Genomic DNA, 5,054 nt, shown 5'->3' on the forward strand with positions numbered 1-5,054 from the left:
GTGTGATCCTGGAGACCAGGGATCAAGTCCCAGGTCGGGCTCCCTGTATGGAGCCTGTTTCTCCCTCTCTGTCTCTGCCTTTCTCTCTCTTTGTGTCTCTCATGAATAAATAAATAAAATCTTTTTTTAAAAAAGTAATTTATTTTTATTGATTAATACTGAAAATGAACATGTTTTGAATATATCAGGTTACCTAAAATCTATTATTGGCTACCAGAAATTTTTAAATTTTAAATAGATGATAGAGTGAGTGAGTGAGAGAGCTTACATCATATTTCTACTGAACAACCGTGGTCTAGATCATTCACCAGCCTGAACATCTTTTGTGTGAGCTCCAGCTATCGACATTCCCCATGGTCTGGACGCTATACTCACACTGACACATCCTGAGGTTATTGGGTTGTTTTGCATGAGTTTGAGGGGCAACCACATACCATCAATCGCATTCTTTTTTTGTCACCTGATACTCGTCAGCTCTCCCCTAATGTCCCATGAGTGGTCTAGGCTGGTGAGCAGTTACCATTCTTCTGACAGGACAGTTTGCCCTAGTCAGTTTCTCCTGCTTGTTTCAGCCCATTCCTCCTACCAGTCAGGGTCTCCCCTGCATCTCAACTCCATCATTCAACATCTCTCTGTCTCTCTCTCAACCTCACAGCTTCCTCGTGTTTGATTAGCTTGCCCTTGTGACTTCAACAGGGACAGCAATTAAATCGTTGAAGGGGACAGGCCACATCTAGAGACTAATCGCTGGCCCCCCAGAGCCCTGCTTCCAGGGTGACAGCAGCCCATTTATCAGCACCCTGTGGGTGCTGCTTGAGGGCACTCTGCCTATCTGAGAATATCACCCACCCCAAATCTGCAGGATAGTGTCAGTTTGTCTACCACTCAGCTAAAATTCCATTGCCAGAAAACTGCCCTGGGGAAATAAGCATGGATGCATTTGAAAACACAACCACAAGGAAGTTCAGGACAGTGCCACTTAGAAGAGAAAGTAGTAAGGAGCAACTTACATGCTGTCAATACTCAGGAACTGTTTAACACTGGTAAGTCCTGGGGCAGCCCGGGTGGCTCAGGTTTAGCGCCACCTTCAGCCCAGGGTGTGATCCTGGAGTCCCCGGATCGAGTCCCACATCAGGCTCCCTGCATGGAGCCTGCTTCTCCCTCTGCCTGTGTCTCTGCCTCTCTCTCTCTGTGTCTCATGAATGAATAAATAAATAAATTTTTTTAAAAAAAACTGCTAAGTCCTTCTGCTGGAGTGACCTACACACATTTTTTTTTCAAATGGTGTTATAGGAAAACATTAAATGACATGGAACATTGTCCTTAATGTATTTAAGTGCTAAAAGCATGTAACATAACAATATATAAAGAATATTATTTTCAAGTATGTATGGTGGAACTGAAGTCACTTTTGTTTTCTTTATGTTCTGCTTACATTGTTTGATTTAACACTTACTTAATACTTGGGATTATTGGCATTTTATTTTATTTTTAAAAATATGTGAAGCTTCACAAATTTGCATATCATCCTTGAGTAGGGGCCACACTAATCATCTCTGTATCATCCCAATTTTAGTAAATGTGCTGCCAAAGCAAGCACAGGATCATTGGCATTTTACGAGAGACTGAAATCCAGTCTCAGAGAGGCTACCCAGTCTGTCCTAGGTTCCTCTGCAAGAAGCACAGGGCCATGGAGGATCTAGTCTCTTGCTGGTAAATGGTAAAGCCTCAGGTTCTTCCCCCATACCTGCTGCCACCCTCCTAAGGGGTGGGGTCTGGAGGGTCCTGCAAGTACAGGATATACAGATTTCAGCAAAATGTCTAATATAGCCTATCTTCCCAGTTGTGCTTTAAGTCTACACCTTCTTGCCTAGTTGAGGATATGGCTTCAGCTCTCTTTCCTCTCTCTCCCATGAATCATGTTCCTCCTCTCAACAGGATCACCCCTGTCAACATATGAGCAAACTCTTAAAAAAAAAAAGTAGCCTTCCCTAACCCCATTTTTCCCTCCAGAGACCACCTCACTTCTCCCCTTTTACAACAAAAATTTCTCTCCTGAAAAAGGAACACACAGGAGTATTCAACAAACAGTACCAATTATTAGGTACCCCAACAAACATGACAATGAGATGATGGGGTGGCCGGCTTTGCTCAGAGCCCATGTAGCAATGCACAGAGCACTCTGCCGTTTTACACCTGACCCCTATGGCAAGTTAAGAGCTGAAGTGGCAGGAGCAGCTTCAAGCCCATGGCTCCTGGTTCCCAAAGGAAATCTACACAAAGAATATGATGAGATTCTGGGGAACCAAGGCTCCGAATACACCCCAACTCTTTAAGAACAACAGCAACAGAATGAGTCAGAACGCAGAGAAGTAGTCAAAGATATAAGAGAAGACAATATTCTAAAATAAAGATATATCTGAAATTGCATTACAAAGGGTAATTTCTCCTCTCAGAACAATTCACTCAAGAAGTCAAGACTCCAATGGGCAGAGAAATCGAGTCAGCTACAGGGGGGCACAGTCAGGCTGCCTGCATACTCCTCTCTGCAACAATCAATGTCGAAATTCTCTTAGAGAATTCAGGGGGTGGGGGTGAGCAGAATGTGACCCAAAATGTTTATTAACCCAGCTGAGGTGTTATCACATATAAGACAACAGAGAAGGTCTCAGAAAGGTAGCTCCCATCAAACCCTTCCTAGTAAATGAATCCAAAAGAGGTAAAAAAAAAAAAAAAAAAACACCTTGTGAGTATAAGGGCTGTGCTGTACAAGACCTGGCAGTAAAAACTGAATGCAGCTAACTACAGAGCAGAATCTAGGACATGTGAGAAACTGAGGTTAAAACAGTATAGGTCGTGACAATGTCAAATCTAACATAACAAAAATCAGAAGACACAGGGAGAGGAGGGAAAGGTGGAGCAAGTCTGTGCATCCAGAATCCCTGCTATGCTGTGGATGTTAAGAGTCAGTCCTTTCTACAGCTCAGCTCTGTTGGTAATTCCCCAAACATAGTGCCATCAACTCCTCAGGCTCTCCTGGCCCCCAAGTCTCCATATTCAGCTTCATCCACAGTCAGTTAAATGACTTACCCGCACTTTTCTTGAGAAGCCAATTTTCCCAAATCCAGCTCAGTGACCACGTTCTGATTAAAATGCTAGACCTGGGGCAGCCCAGGTGGCACAGCGATTTAGCGCTCTCTACAGCCCAGGGCGTGATCCTGGAGACCTTGGATCGAGTCCCACGTCAGGCTCCCTGCATGGTGCCCTTTGCCTGTGTCTCTGCCTCTCTCTGTGTCTCTATGAATAAATAAATTTAAAAAAATAATAATAAATAGGTTTAAAAAATGCTAGACCTAAAACGGCTAAAAGAGCTCCAAGCTTCCTAAGAGACAGGGGTCCCCCACAACTCTAGTTTTGTCCCACCTGAGATCTTGCCCTCCCCCCAGCTCCAGGGCCCCCTCCATACAAGCCCCGTCACTCTTGCCAATATATACCTTTGCCAGTTCCTGCACTCCTTAACACCCCACCCTCCCTACCTTCTCTTACGCCTCTGACTCCATACTTAAGGAGAAGGGGTCCATTCCTCAGTGCCCACAGCCACCTGCAGACCACTGTCCCCCTGCAAACAATCCAAAAATCCCTTCTTCCACTCCCCACCTCATCACCATCCTCTTCTACCATGTTTCTCAAAATGTGGTCCATAGATACTAACCCTACAAAATGCTCCATTGATTAAGGGCCCCAGAATCCTGCATGTTGGGATCCCTGGGTGGCGCAGCGGTTTGGCGCCTGCCTTTGGCACGATCCTGGAGACCCGGGATCGAATCCCACGTCGGGCTCCCGGTGCATGGAGCCTGCTTCTCCCTCTGCCTGTGTCTCTGCCTCTCTCTCTCTCTCTCTCTGTGACTATCATAAATAAATAAAAGTTAAAAAAAATTAAAAAAAAAAAGAATCCTGCATGTTTGGGAATCACAGATCCTATACCTCTGTCCTAAGAATCACCAGGTACAAAAGTGTGTTAAAAGTAAGAAAAATCTTGTAGTACAGATACTGGCATTTTCCAGACTTCCTCCTCCATGGAACTCTTGTCACAAAAACCCCTGTTAACATTTGCTTGAGGGACGCCTGGGTGGCTCAGTGTTTGAGCATCGCCTGCCTTCAGCTCAGGATGTGATCCCAAGGTCCCGGGATTGAGTCCCAAGGGACCCAAGAGGGAGCCTGCTTCTCCCTCTGCCTGTGTCTCTGCCTCTCTCTCTGTGTCTCTCATGAATAATAAATAAAACCTTTAAAGAAAAAAAAAACATTTGCTTGAATTGGCAATCAATGGAACATACTTTGGGAATCAGTTCTACTACCCTCCATGACCCTACCCTACCACCCTCCACCTTCTCTCACTAACCTAGGAGCCTCACCACCCGGCACAGTTTCTCTTTCTGCTTGCCTGCCTTCTCCACAGTCCTTCTCCACTTTGCCCATTCCACTGGTAGAGTGGAAATGACTTCCTGCTTGCCCAGTATCCTTTATCCTTCTTCTAATAAAAGCACTTCATTTTCTTACCCTCAGACCATGTGATTCAGCTCTAAAGGTTAAGTATGACTCAGACCTGGCCAGTGACAGCACTGAATTCCCCTGGCCACAGTAGTCATATCACTGATGGGCTGGGAACACCACTCAGGTCAATAAGAATAGCTCCAAAGTCTTTGCTGGAGTTTTCAGGGAAAAGGTTCTCAGTCTCCTGCTGGCATTGCCCAGCTAATAGGATGTAAGTACAGAGAAGCTGGTGGTCATCTTCCATACAGCCCGCCTGAGAAGTAAACCAACACAGAAGAAAGTGAAGTCTCAAGACATTTCAGAGAATAAAATGGATCGAGCAATGCCTGGTTTCTTATACTTTTCAGTTGTAAGAGTCAATAAATTCCTTTTCCTTAATCTAGTTGTACTGAGTTTCTGTTACCTGCAACCAACTCAATCATAATAATAGCTAATATTTATTTAATATTTATTATGTTCCATGCACTGTTGCAAATGCTTAACATAGATTTTCTCATTTAACC

General features: G+C 44.5%; 1 non-coding gene across 1 annotated transcript; it reads right to left on the reverse strand.

Moving 5' to 3' along the window:
- Nucleotides 1-1,493: 1,493 nt before the first annotated feature.
- On the reverse strand, nucleotides 1,494-1,600 carry LOC129510065 (U6 spliceosomal RNA). Its single transcript, XR_008664507.1, has one exon. It is a non-coding gene; the product is annotated as a U6 spliceosomal RNA (small nuclear RNA).
- Nucleotides 1,601-5,054: the final 3,454 nt, after the last annotated feature.

This window comes from Nyctereutes procyonoides, unplaced genomic scaffold, assembly GCF_905146905.1.
Source record: "Nyctereutes procyonoides isolate TBG_1078 unplaced genomic scaffold, NYPRO_anot_genome, whole genome shotgun sequence".
NCBI lineage: Eukaryota > Metazoa > Chordata > Mammalia > Carnivora > Canidae > Nyctereutes > Nyctereutes procyonoides.